This window comes from Nuphar pumila, chromosome 2, assembly GCF_984573655.1.
Source record: "Nuphar pumila chromosome 2, dmNupPumi1.hap1.1, whole genome shotgun sequence".
Taxonomy (NCBI): domain Eukaryota; kingdom Viridiplantae; phylum Streptophyta; class Magnoliopsida; order Nymphaeales; family Nymphaeaceae; genus Nuphar; species Nuphar pumila.
This window is the reverse complement of record NC_143250.1, coordinates 82,985,760-83,001,581: the sequence shown is the minus strand read 5'-3', so window position 1 is coordinate 83,001,581 and position 15,822 is coordinate 82,985,760.

Here is a 15,822-nt window from a genome sequence, read left to right as displayed (position 1 = left end):
TGGTAGTGATCAACAGCCACCAGCGGGGGACTGTTGAAGATGGAATCATGCATGCATGCATGCCTTTATGGTGGCCCCTGCAGCATGGACAATGGATGGCAGCGATAGAACAGGAATGGTGCCAAAACACATTTTAAGTGGCGATTTGGAAGATAATCTGATTCATTCTCCACTACCAGATGTAAATCTAGCTAAGTGGGCAAAAATATAAGTGCCACTGGCATAGACAGCAAAGTACCTTTTTTTTTTCTTTTGAAAGGCAAGCTGGGGTTAGGCAGACTCCCACCAGTTATTATTTGACGTAATCCTGGGATTTGAACCTGCAACGTGAGCACTGACAGCTCCTACCAACCACGTAGAGCACCCATTGGTCCCCACCACCCAAAAAAACCTACCTCAAAATAAGAGTTTATAGTGATGTTAAAATTGATTGAACAGGTGAAATGAGACACAAAAAGATTAAGAAAATCAGCCTCACTGGAATTGAACCAAATAGTTTTGAATTCTCGAAAAACAAACTTAAAGTTTTAGCTATAACAAAAAATGAAAAATGACCTTACTGCACCTAAAAAATAACGTGTTTTAAAAAATATCCCACTTTACCAAATTTGCCAAATGGATAATTCCGTAGTTTTTTAATTTTTTTCTTGACACTTTTACCCCTTGCAAGTGTGAATTTTTAATTTTCGCACGTCATGACACTAAAATAATATGCCCATGAAACTCGTTAACAAAATCGCATATGAGGTTGTGATATTCTAAAAAAATTGCAAAACTCATTACGAGTTTCGCACAATAACCTACGAAGATCATAAAATTTGTGAAAGTCTGATAATTGTGAAATTGTGAACGAGTATCATAAGGCACATTGCAAAAATCCTTTCAAGTGTTGCGAAAGTTCGTACCTTGCAAAATTCTAAAAGAGTATTGCACGACATATTGTGAAATTATGAAAAAATTATAAAAGTTTAATATTGTGAAGTTTCTTATTCGAATCACACTCATATTGTGAAATTACTTTTGCTTGCGAAATTCTATCCCATATAAATAACACTTTGTGTCTTAACCGCAATTTCGGTGTTCCTCAATTGATTTTTTTTGCAACCCCTAGTGTTCTTGTGGTCTCCAATCCTTCCGACAATCTTTCGATGACATTCGAAAGAACATTCCAGCTGGCATGGACTTTGCAAAAAATTCTCATCGATGGCGGTTTATTGGCAACAGTTCATTGGTGGTGAAAAACCTCAAAATTTGGCCCTCCCTCTAGCAAATTCTCTGCAAATATTCTGGTAAAAATGTAACACTTGAACCGATTATTGATTTTTAGTGTAAGATTTTCATTAATTTTTTTCTTAAGTTCTCCATTTCCAAAACACAATGAAAGACTGTTCTTATTTTAAAACTACATTTTGAATGCAGGTTTCTAAACCAGGATTCAAATTCATAGGACAATTTGCACACTTATAAAAAATATAAGTCATTCATTTCACAAAATGTTTATCATTATGTACATCTATATACAAAGTTCTCATAACTACAAAAACAATCCCAAGTGCACATCCATGAATATCCACAAGTTGTCCATGTGTCCTCAACTACTGTATTCGCCTCCTGCTGGGTGCCTGAAAATAACATCAATAAAAAAATGAGACAACACATGTCTCAGAGTGATCCAACTACTCAACACGAGCGTCACAAGGTAGTGGCACAAGATTAAAATAAGTTGAAACACCACTAGACAAAAAACCCAATCCCAAACAAGAAGAGTCGACTTTGAACTCATCAGATGTCGACCTTTAGGCAAACTCACACTGAAAAAAAAACACTGTAGGAGTCAACCTTGTTGAACCATGGGTCGACCCTCAAAATAGAATGTAACACAAAACCAGAAGATGAGTTGACTCTCCCAAATCAAGATTCGACTCTCGGCCCAATAGGACCACCTAACAGAAACAAAGAGGGGTTGGCCCTTAGGCATGAATCACTATGATTACCTACATTGCATGAATATTTTATTTATCTCTTTATTTAGTTGCTTTTGCATTACATGCTATGCTTATAAACAATTTTTATTATGATGTTGTATATAACCAAAAGGGCACCACTCCCTTGGCACAATGGGCATCACCTGACCATTCAAGGGTTGTTCATTCATCCATTTCATTTATAAAATCTCAGATAGTCACCATGATGCTTGCACCAGAGTCCAAGACCCTTTGTCATGGTGTCCCTATCCTTGGGACCCAAAGTTCAGGACCTTATCTCTCTCTCTGTAGTTAACATAGTGCACTACTAGGTATAGTGCAGTAGGCCTACCTACACCTCGAGTATCGAAGTCCAGTGTTCTTTAAGCCATTATAGTAGAGAATATGCCCCTATGATCCAAACGACAAGAGCTCACTAAACTCTCTAACTTTTATAGGGTTGGTGCATGCTTGTTCACATCTGACAAGCTGGCTTAAACCACAAATACCCACGAGCTCATGTCACCCTTCGTGACAACATATAATGTATCTTGCTTTTAATTAAAGTTTCTTATGCATCACATAACCTTTTCGCGTACCCTCTTGATACCTTGGGTCAACACCCCAACAAGATACATCTAGGGCCATCACCCTAAAATTTCAATTGCACGTATATATACTTCATTCTTCTCTTTGGTATTACCATCCTTATAATACTCATAATTGGAAATAGTAGGGACTTCACATCCAAATGCAGTACACAACATACAATAAGAAATATGCATCTATGCATGAATTGGGTCCCTCTTGGACCAACCAAAATCAAATTAGTGCCTTATTGCACAAAGATTTTTCAAAATCAACAAAAACTGGTACGACCAATACTTACACAACTATTTTGGGTTGCTTCTCTTGGATCCCAAGCTTAACATCCCATACCCAAACTCAAAACACCAAGAAACCACATTTGGTTAACTCAGTAGTCGATTCTCGTGAGCCCAGAGGTCAACTCACCTTCTGCAGAGTCGTCTTTGGCTCTGCAGAAGTCGACTCACATGAAACAGAGGTCTATCCAGCCTGACAAGGATTGACTCTTAGTGTTCAGGAGTTGATTCAATGTTTAGGGGACGACTTTCATAGTTCAGAAGTCGACTCTCAATATTCAAGAGTTTACTCCCCATATGCAGGGGTCAACTCTTAGGAAACAAGAGTCAACCCTGGCACTGCAGGAGTCAACTCCCTGAATTTAGGAGTCGGCCCTCTATCTATAAAAACACATGTTAGAAACATGAAAATGAGGTGTCGACCCTTGATCTGTAGGAGTCGACCCTCGGAGACAAAAGATAATGCATATCCATGAGGGAGTCAACTCTTGATTTATAGGAGTTGACCCCAAATAAGGCAAAACCAAAAATTCCAACCTCAAAGTAGCATTTCCAACAAGAATTTCATGGATTTGCATCATAAAGCACATGATAAATAGTTCTAACATGAATTTCTACAAGAAAACATATGCAAGATTGCATTTAATCTCATACCCACTTAAACACACAAGTATACTTTAAAATTACCATTTATGAAACATTAAACAATCATGGCCATGCTACATTCCACAAAGTTCAAATCTAATCATGGTTTGTTAACTTCTTAAAATCAAGTAGCATACCACAAATTTTCTCAGTACAAAACACTCAAAAATTTCACATTAAATCACTTACAAAACATGCTAAAAATCGAAGAAGATAGCATGGTTTCAAACAAAACTTTATCTATATGCTTACATGCCCCTAAAAGTTCATGGAGTAAAAGGATCACACCTTGATAATCTAAAAAAACCTGAAAATCCACCAAACTATGAGCTATTAGCAAAGACTCCTAGTTAGTTGGTCAATCTCCCCAAAACTCGCTGGCTAGGACCACCAAACACGATTTTTGATGAATGAAACCTCTCCATAACTAGAAGGTGATGGGTGTGAAGGAATAGAGTGAGACCAGAGGAAGAGAGTGTGTAGGGTAGTGAGGGAGATGTGAAGAAGAGTGAGGAGATGAGAGAGAGAAGATGAGAGGGAGAGAGAGTATGTGTAACAAGGGAAAGGGAGAGGGATTAGTTTTTTAAGTAAAACAAATTAACCCTTATTATTACATGTTAATACTTGTAAAAACCAAGTAAATTATAGTGGGGGCTGAGCTGTATATTTTAATGGCAATTGCCCCTAATGAAAATATCAAAATGCCCTTAATCTAAACAAAAATTCCCATCATACCCTTTTTTTGCTAACATATTTTCCAAGCTGCCATTACCCATAAAAACTAAGATTTTTTAAATAAATCTCTTATCTATCCCTTGAAAAAATAGTCCTTCACCTTTTCAAAAAATTTTGGGCATATCACTAGCCCAACATTTATGATTTTTTCTCTAGATCAAATTGGATCTGATTCAAACCCGATTTTGATGATTTTAGGATCCATCCCTCCCAAAATCCAACATTTCATAATATTAACCATGAATTGCACATAAAAACTCACATAATCATATTAAAATATAGAAATTATGGGTTACAAAAAAATAAGATGTTATAAAAAACCATCAGCGTCCGTCAACCGAGTTTTTTTTGGTATGATTATTGACAGCTAGGTTTTTTGGTGAACAATTTTTCACTATTGTTTTGTTGGTAAAAACCTCTTTTTTTTCGTTGTATGTGTCAGTTACATCCCTCCACTGGTTTGTTTTTGCATGTATATTATCTAGTTTAATTGATTTTTTTGGTGTGTAGAACAATGCATGTGAGTTTCCTCAATTTTTTTGTTTTTGCATGTATATTATCCAGTTTATTGTTATTATCGTAGGAATTAAGTTTTTTTATTATGAGATGGCACCAAATAAGAGAAGAAATACATAATTTACACCTACCATCATAGAAAACAAATAGAAAGGCAGAATGAGCCGGTCAGACTCTAAGGATTTGATGGTTACATGGTGTTTCATGAGACATATCTTGACACATACAATAGGCATGCCACTTCGATAGAGAGGGATTCTACTCCAACACTAAAAATTTGGCTGTCAGATCTTGTCCACCAAAAATACAGTCTCAATGATTTACAACGTAGAAATCTATGCTCGTCCAAGTAATTTGATGCACTTCCAATAAATCAATTGCTAAAATTTTTAGATTGGCCCACAAGTCCTGCTGATTCTGCAAGAAAAACTGATATTGGGGCCAAATATTTGTCTCCCATCCTGGAAGCATAGAAGGAGAGGGAGGGGCACTCACATGCATTGTCTCATGGTGAGGCTATTGCCAACCTCGATACTTGGCTTGAACAAGATGGAGATGAGCCCACTTGTAGTGGTATTAGCAAGATGGAGATGGAGGCAATTCTTTAGGTTGTCTTTGAATTGAAGGAGAGTAGTTGCCTTGATATGGAGAAAAGTGAGGCTAGGGTTGGGGCAATTATGGAGGGTCCTTAGGCAAATATGTGAATATGGGCCCGGTAGAGGGTCCTCAGGCAATTGTAGAGGGTCCCCAAGCAGAAGATGTGATTATAGACCTAGTAGATATAGAGGAGAGCAATGCTGGGCTACATAGTGCACAAGAGGTTCCTTTGCCTCTTCCTTTAGTGAGAGTGCATGCTTCGAGTAGGATATCGCAACAACAAATAATGTCTCATGTCAAGGGATAGGTACTTTTCTATATTTATTTTGTATATAATTACCACTTGATGTTAAATCATCGATTAAAAAATTTGATTTTTGATATTACGTCTATGTAAATAAAGAGTATTTCACCACAAGTTGTAGTTGTTCAGTTCCACAATAAACACACACACACACACACACACACACACACACACACACACATATATATATATATATATATATATATATATATATATGCATCATGCATGCAATGCATAGCCATGTGTTTGTTTGTGTGTTTTTATACTTGCATAGCAGCTATATCAGCCTCCACCACCCTGTGTGCATTGATTCTTCTGGCACAAAGTACACTCATTGTTTCTAGCACTGACGGAGTCCCACAAGGATTTGTTAGAACATATGCATTTATGAAATTCTTGGAGATCACCCCATAAAACATCAACCATAGTCTCGTAGATTCTAATATACAGTTTTGAAATCCATCTTCAAATGCATTTATCTTTGAAGACATTAAGATGACAATTACGTTAGATGACGTAACTCTTTTCCTAAATTTTCACATGTTGCAATGTAGAGACAAACATATGACAATGAGGATATAAATGATCGAAGAGGGTTGGGTTCTAATATCAATAAGGCATCTTGCACAACATAATTACAAAATTATCATCAAAGCAGATATAAGTTTTTTTTTAAATAATTTGTTGGAGGTGTTCATTCTTTTGTTGGAGATGTTCATTCTTTTATTGGAGGTGTTCATTATTTTGTTGGAGGTATTCATGATTTTTGTTATGTTTTAGGTAATGTTGTGCCCCTACGTAGATGCGGTAGATGAGGACCGTGAAGATGTGGTTATAAACATGGAAGACCTCACAATGAGTGACATTTGGTTGTATAACATGAATGAAGTTGAGTGACAACTAGCTAGTTAAGTGATCTAGTAATTTGGCTTTGTTCCAAACACTTTGTTGCCCTAGAGTAGTTAGTAAAACAATCCATGTAGGGATGGCAGTGGACTGGAGGAAAATGGGGCCCTGTCCCGCCTTGGCCCATTTAGACCGGGGATGGAAGACATGGAACAAGAATGGAGGCAGGATGGAGGTTAAAATCAAAACCTGTGTGGGGATGTAGGCGGGGATGGACTTATGCTTTTCTTTGCCCCGCCCCGTCCCCATCTTCGATCCCCGCCTTGCCCCACCCCATCCCGTTCCATCCTCGATCCTTCTTTGCAGATGGTAGTGGAACGAGGGAAAACAATGCTCCACCTCGCCTTGCCCCGTTTGGATTGGGGATGGAGGTTAAAATCAAAACCCGTGAGGGGATGGAGGTGGGGATGGAGGGTAGGATTTTGAGATGGGGCGGGGGTGGAGACCTTGTCTCCCGCCCCTGCCCCAATCCACTACCATCCCTAAATCCATGACATAATGAAGGTTAATAAAAAAGATTACCTAACTTTGTTTGAATATGAACTAGAAGACTGAAACAACGACGGAGAAGACATCAATAGGGAATCCATGACCGATGTACACAGGGATGAAGATGGAGATTAGGTCCATATCGAGAAGGAATTTGAGGCTACAATAATTGCTATCGAGATGAATATAGAAAATGCCCGTTTAAGGGAAGAAGTTGCCAAGTTGAAGGAGATGCTTAACTCTCAAGGTAATCTTATTACTAATTTGCAAAATTAGATCAAGGAGCTACTAAAAAGATGAATTTTATGGTGTATATCATTAAACTTTATATATTATTAAAATTTGTTAAGTACATTAATTGAACTTTGTATATTATTGAATTTTGTTATGTACATTAATTGAACTTTGTTAAGTTATGTATAAATTAATGAATGTGCATGTGAGTGATCAAGTGATGAAGTTGTCTATAAATGAATTATGTATATTACAAGGAATAGAGTTATTTGATTCTTGTTTATTAAGGAGGATGAATTGTGTATATAATAGAGAATGAAGTTGTTTGATTCTTGTTTTTTGTTTGATATATGTTGTTTTCAATTGTGTTTAAAGTGTATATTACAGGGAATGAACATGTATTTGCAACTGGTGATTTTTTGCACCTGGAAGAAATTTCACAAAATGAACATAAATTATCACATACCTTACAAAAATTTTTTTATTTAAAAAGAATAAACAGAAATTTGCATTGTACCTTGTGAAATTTCTTTCTAATTTAAAAAGAATGAACAAAAAATCACACGTACCTTGCAAAATTCCATCCTGGTGCGAAAGTTACGTAAAGTCTACTATTCAAGAGAGTAACAATGTGCCTAACTTGTCTCAAGTATGGATGAATGACATGAAATCCAATCATGATTAGGTTAAAATGTCGTTTATTGCATGGACGAATGGCATTGGAGTGACCCCTAAAAGTAATCTATCATGAGTACCCTTAACTTGAAATTACACATAGTTGACTAGACAATAAAATCAAATTGAAGATACCTTAGTTAACTCTAAAAACATAAAAAAGCGAGTCATTGGCTCATTGTTTCATTACATAATGGAACCAATTGGCAAAGGAAAATACAAAATAAATAATTGAGAAAGATATGGGATACCAAAATCATTTCGGTATTTCAAAATTTTTATGGTTCCACTGAATTGTACTTGTTCATAATAGTTTAATATGTATGCGCCTGACTGCATCAACAAATATTTTGGACAATCATTTTCTAAAGCATGTGGACCTCCCAAGGAAAATTCACAATTGATTCTCATAAACAAATCAATCACCTGTTATATAAATAACACATATCAAACAAAAAACAAGTTCAAACAACTTTATTCCCTGTTATACACACAATTCATTCTCATAAACAAATCAATCACCTGTTACAAATAGGTAAATTTATGTGTAATTTTTCACATCCATAGTCAACACATAATACCCTGTCCATATTCATAGTCTAAAATCTACATAGTCATTCACAATGTCCTTATTCTATACACAACCATCAGGAAACAATACTCATGATTGCCAAGCGCTCTTGTAAGCTCTCATTGCCATCCTACACCCTTAAGCACAAGGAAAACCTCCAACTTAGACTCTTCACCAACTTTCATTACCGTAAGCTCAATCATCTTTTTCTTCCACTCCTCACATATGATCTTTCTTTCACATTTATAGACCTTTATCAATTGACGCCTAATTGCAGTTACATTAGCCTAAAAATGGTCACTCAGTAAACGTGCGACAAATATCACAGAAAAACAAAACAAATTATTATCAACACCATAGTGTACCAGTGTGAAATTTAATGGTTCACATAATCTTAAGTATTTTATATACAAAAAGACATATTCCATACTCATACATGTAACATTCATATACCAAGTAAACAAACATGTATAAAATAAGTTAATAAATATGTATAAAAGTAATTAGCAGTTTGATTGCTTAAGAATGTATTGCACAATAGTGGCCGACCATTCTACGTAAATATCATAACAAATTCATCCTAAAAAAAGTGAACCTGCAACATGATCATGCATAATATTTGCATTTTATTCATCTTATTTTATGCATTATTCATGATAAAATCGCTTTAAAAACCTAATTTTATCGTTAGTTTTGAGAAACCGCATTGAAATTGAATTTATTGAAAAATCACGTATTTCAAAGCTTGCCTTGTATTTTTCAGTGTTTAATTTAGTTTAGAAATTTTTGATTAGTGTTTTAATTAGTTTAGAAAAGTTTAAGTAAAAGTTTTAATTAGTTTAGGAAGTTTTGATTTATGAAACACGTTTTTCAAATGACCTCTTTTTGGAAATTACTAAAAATTATTTGGACTTGTTTTGAAAAAGGTGTTTCAACCTAATATTATAATACAAATAGTTGTATTGAGAAGGAAAGGATGTTTTTCCAGCCTTGAAAAACATCTGTAAATAAATAAAAAGAAAAAAATACATAGTTCATTTTTTATAGTCTAGACGTTTCTTGATTTAAGCATTCGATAATCTTGATTTAGGTAGATCTTTAGTTTTAGAATAGGTTTTATATTTCTTTTCTTGTTTCTTGGCTAGTTCTTGAGTAGTTTAAGTTAGATCTAGTTGAGAATAGCTTGCTTCATGTTTTTCTTTATTGCGGTACTTTTTAGATCAAGTAGATAAAATTTGTTTCTTTAGCCAATTTAGCATCTTGCAAAACTTTTCAAATTAATTTTTTATTTTTTTCTTTGTGTGCATGCTTCTTCATTCTATTTGCTGTTCAATATTTGTCGTTAAGTTTAATAAAAAAATAGATAGTTTTAGTTCATTAGATTGTTTATTAGAAAAAAAAAGAGCATAGTGCACCATTTTGCATCATTCGTTTTAGCCGATTCTTGTTTTGTCCATTAGCTTTAGCATGCTTTATTTATCAATCTCAGCTTTTTTTTTGTCAATCTCTTTTGAAGCTGCATGTTACTAGTTTATTCAGTCAACATCTCTTGTGTCACATTGCCTGTTAACTTTTTCTCAATTGGCTGTAGTTTCAACATTTATTATTAGGCTTCATTTATCATAGTTTTATTGTTAGTAATTCAGTGGAGTATTCATTTTTTTTGTTTTGTTTAACATTTAGTGTACACAATTTTGTGGCTTAAACAAAGTAATAGGTTAGCATGTGTAGTGTGAGGTTTTATTGATTGTCACTTTTTATTGTTTGATCTCCACTTTACTTAGTTTGGGTATTGATCTTTGTGCTGCTGATTAGGTTAACTGTTTTGACATAGAAGTTAGTTTATGTGTTTAGTATTTATTTCATTAGATGTTGAATGCATAGTTGGCTGCTATTATTTTAGTTGGGTAATAAATAACATAGGTTAATTATCATATTAGTTCCAGTTTTAAGTTATTGATTCACCACACAGCATCCTCTGTTATTTTGTCATCCGGTAGTTAGTTAATAGTTCATAATGGTTTTAATTGATTCAAATTAACCAATTAGCATAATTTTGTTTAGTTCGTTTCTCTTTAATTCTTGCTAATTTTTCTTATTACTTGTTGCTTTTAATTAATCAATTAGTTCAGTTGAGTACTTTCTTGATTTTTTTTTTACTTTAGTTTCTTGAATTCTTGATTTCTTGGATTAGTTATCCCTTAGTTGTTGTAATTAGTTTCTTGATTGTTAGTTAGGTAGTTTTGCTATTTTGTCTTTGTGTTAGGTTGTTACAAGTTTGTTATTGGTTAGTTTATGCAATAGTTTAGTTCATGTTAATTAGTTTATGGTTTTGTCATTTTTCTTCATTTTCACCTTTGATTTTCTCGTAGATTTATTTTTCTGTTGTTTGTTTTGTTTTTGTGTTTTGCGGAAAAGCATTAAAACATGAGGTGAGCCCCTTTTTGTGCCCTCGAAGTACCCATTGAGGTCCCCTCAAGCCCTCAGGGAGCCCTCAGAGGGCTCTTAATCAAACCATACAAAAATGTTTAACCTAAAAGGAACATAAAGGGACAAAGGACTCAAGCACTGAAGACTTTTGCCTTTATTTTTAGATTAGGTTTTCATTGTTAATTCAATTCAATTCATTCGGATCTATAATAAAACCATTTATTATTTGTTTAATCCCTCAGCGTAGGGCAATACTGTCTTGTTTATTTTAATTAATTAATTCTTTTATTTTTGGCAATAAAAAGTAGTTTAGACTGTGTGTTGAATACGAAGTATTTCCCATTTCCTGAGATTGACCCGAACTCCACCACTAGTGAGAGCCAGTTTTTATATTTTTGGTGTCTAGCTTTTACCTGATTTTGATTAAAAATTATTATTTTAAAAAGGGTTTTCCAAAACTTACAACACAACACAACATTAAATTGAATGGGTACTTAAACAAAATAAGCCAATATTAAATATGTAATAACATTATGTACCATATATATGATGTTACCATCATCAAGTTCTATAGTCCCCAATGAATTGTACAACCTTAACTTTGCTTTTATATTCATCTCCCAAAGAACCCAGTGATAGTTACTCCATTTGACAAAACTTAAGATTTGCAACATAAATTGATTTTAAGGTAGTTGTGCAATTCGAATTTTATGTTATGTTAAGCATATACTTTGTCACAATCATAGAATGGATACGACATATGATCGGGCTTCATGCATGTGTGTGCCTCATCTCAATGTAGGAAAGTTTCAAGCATTTGCTATGAATTTCAATGTTTATCGATTAGTTTCTATTAGAAGAAAGAAAATAAGAGAAACATTATTTTATAGACTTAAAGAAATACGAGGTCATTAAATGGTTCAGCAGATCACGCTAAGTATCAATCTTTCTGGGTGTTGCATCAAATAGGTAAATGCACTCATGTTATTTTTAAAAGAATCCACATACGATCAAAACAAAAAAAACATACCTAAAATAACTTATAATATACTTACTTCACTGGCCAAAAAGTTTCTTCAAAAAATAGCAGCACTTCACTATATTTTGGCTTCATTAGATCCTCTTCGGTGGCTGGTCATTGACTCCTTTGCTTGAACCATGTTTAGACATCACAAGCTACCTATGATTTAAATATAAAACATTATACTTTACATTCAATAAAAAAATAGAGCATTTAATTAAAAAATATTATATAAACTACAAAGGTTTGTTAGGGTAACCCAATATCTGAAAAATAAAATTCAGTAAGTGTATTCGGCAGATAAAAAGTTCAACCTTTCTGTAAAGATTTGTAAGTTGAACAACAAAACAAACTTATATGCAGTTAGTTCTATGTGAAAAACAAAAAAATAAGTTCATAATTTCATAGTCAAATGATAGTAAAAATTATTTAGATGAGAAATTAACATACCAATATCTTCAGTGTACCTCTCTTCATGTGACAACATGCTACATAAAGGAAAACTCTATGATGCATATTGGTGCTGACTTTTGCAAGTGATATCAAGCATATAACCTTCATTTCTATATGCTATTGTTGACAAAATGATCAAATATTGACAAACAATAGAAATAATAGCTATATGTGAAAATTCCTAAATATTGTAAACCCTAAATGGTAAATTAGATGACAAATATTACATGTTTACATAAGGTAACATTCACAATAGCGAAACATACATATTAAGTCACAACAACAACCAAATAAAAAGAAGAGAAAACTATGTTGTGAAGAAAAAAAATATAACAAAACAATAGATATATTGTATAAAACTCACCTTAATAGCTAATCGAAGAAGTGGAGGAGAAGGATACCACAACCTTGAATGAGGTGGAGCAAATAACTTTCACAAGAATCGCCGGAAGGGTTGGGGTTCTAGAGGGAGGAGGATTGGGGTTACCGCTTTTGTCAGATACAAACGAGAAAAGAAAAAAACCTAAACTCACATTTATATAGGACAAAATTTCACAAGAAAAAGAAATTTCACAATACAGGTGCAATACGAATAAGAAATTTTGCAATACTTCATGCAATACTCTATTGCAATTTCATAATTTTTTAGAATATTGAAGCCTCTATTTTATTGACAAGTTACTTGGGTGTATTATTTTAGTGTCATGACATGCAAAAATAAAAAACTCGCGCCTAGAGGGACAAAAGCATAAAAAAAAATGAGAACTTATGGAATTGTCCAATCCGCAGATTTGGTAAATTATGGGCATTTTTTAAAACACTTCATTTTTTTGCCGTCATTTTCCAAACAAAAAACACAGCTAAGTTTTTATATTCTTAAGGCACATAAAATTTTGTTTTGTTAACCAAAAACTGACTTTTCTCAAATTTAACTTGGGTTGTCACTAACCTATGTTGAGTTAATAGGATAAAGTTATCGATTTACCCTCAAAATAAATTTTTTTTTTTATTAAAAATTCAAAAATATACCTAAAGTTTTGGCAATGACTGAAAATACAACGCACATTTAATGGCAATTTTGATGGTGGTAAACCCTCAGTTTTTTTTATTAACCATGAAAAGATGTGTTTCTTATCATTGCCCCAAATTTAAGTATTAGATATACTTTTGAAAATTTCCCAAATTTTATTTAAAAAACTCATAAAAATAAAAAAATCAGATACTTGATCATAGTCAGGTAGTAGGGATCTTGCTCTCCTGAATTTTTTCGTCTTTTTTTTTTTATGGCGTGGAACCCTAGCTGAAGAGAGGGAAAAGCTCGAGTGTGGGGCCCCATGACCTTACGTGCCCCACCTCAAAAAGCTATGGAGGTTTGATCCCGAGTCTTCAACTCAACACCATCTTCTGACCACGTGGACTAACCCCATGGTGGTTAATTGCTTCATCTTCTTCTAAGATCAAAATGGATGTTTTTATTTATAGGCAAGCTGGGGTTAGGCAGACCCCCACCAAGTTATACAACGTACCATTGGATTTTGAACTTGCAACATCCCAACACAAGGTGACGTGCACTAACAGCTCCTACCAAACAAACAAAGCCCCCATTGGTTATCTAATGGATGTTTTGCTTGGTGAGGTCTAGTCATATAAGTGTCTCTCATCGGGTTGAAGCTTGTAGGTAATAAGCTTAATTTTTTTCCTCTTTTTTAATACATTTGTAATAAAAAAATCTTTCTAATTTTGAAAGACAATTTAAGAAACCTTTAATATGAAATTGAAGATTAAAAAGTAGGGAAATCTACCTTCATCTAGTAGTCTCTTTGATGACAATGTCTTATGTTCTATATAAACCTCAGGTTGGAGACTGCTGGGCTAATTGTGAGAAGAGCACATAACATACCCATCAGCAAGCATATCACAAGCACCTTTGATAATCAGCTGCCTGTTGTGCCCATGTCCTTGATGTTGTAGTTATTATATGATCACCAACAACTGCTATACAGGATGCTGAAGGGTCCTAAACTCAGCCATAGTTATAGTTCGATCTCTAAGATCACTCACCAAAGTTATGGCTTTTGGATCTGTAATTGGCCATCAAACCAAAGAAGAACATGGCTCTAATACCAACCGCCTTAGCTGGAATTGTAGGAAAGGAAGACACCATCTTTTACCATTATCTTAAAATAGTTAGAGAAGATAATCTATAACCCCTAAGAATAATGCTATTGCACAAAATATCGCAATATTTGTTGAATATCCACCCACTCGATTTTCCCCAAATATGGGGATATTTCTAAACATTTTACCCTCCCACAGTTATTGCAAAATGAAAAAAATGGCTTTTGCTCCTAAACAGTTCTTGCTAAACTCCTTTTTATTTTAGCGAAAATAATTTAAAAGCATAACTGAGATTTGCCTTGGAAACCATAAAGAAAAACTCTGGAGTCTGACTGACGATGATGATAATATCCTTTCGTTGTAATATGACAACTTTTGCTATCAGAAACCAGTGAAACTCTAATTTTAGGCACTATGAGTTTCACCCAAACATAGAAAAATTAAGACTCTGTTTTTAGACAGGACTGTAACCTGCAAAACTCTGTTCTTTGCAAAAAAGAATACTTGTAACATGTGTAGACACAACTGAAACCTGCAATACTCGTTCAAAGAATAGAAAAAATCATTTTTTTTGTAAAAAAAGTAAAAACTTGTAATATATAGACATAATTGCATGGTACCGATAACAATTATAGACAGAACATGTATAGAAAGAACAAGATAAATAAACTCAGTTTTGTAGAAAAAACCTAAAATCTACCAGTACAACAGTTAAGAACAACGGTTATGAAAATGTATATACAAAGAATGATGCTTGGATCCGCACTCGAAAAAAATAGTCATCAGGTTTGAACACATGAATTTTGATTTTTCAAAATTTCTGAAATTTTGCAATTAGATTTTGATCTAGAAATACAATGCATTAGCATTTAAGATTTATTTTTTTTATTTTTTTATTTTTAAGATTTACAGAATATTAATTAAATAATTGGATCTGGATCTAGGTTTTATAGCTCGTTTAGGATCTTTTAGAGCTATTGGAGGGTGTAATGGTAATGTGGGTAGTTTTAATTTTTCTCTAGACTTGGATCCTCTTTACTTAACTTAGGATCGTCCTTTTTTGTCCAGATCAATTTTACTTGGATCTGAATATTTTTGTCATTATGGGTTTGGATCCTCCAATTTCAACTTATGGATTCAAAAGAGAGCTCATTTGCCAGAAGTGAGGTGATGGGCTATTGGGCTAGTAGGAGATGGGTCACCGCCAATTGGACCCAATTAAGAGGCACATTTGCCATTGCTTCTCATGGGAGGTGGAAAACCCACTCCCATTGGGCCAA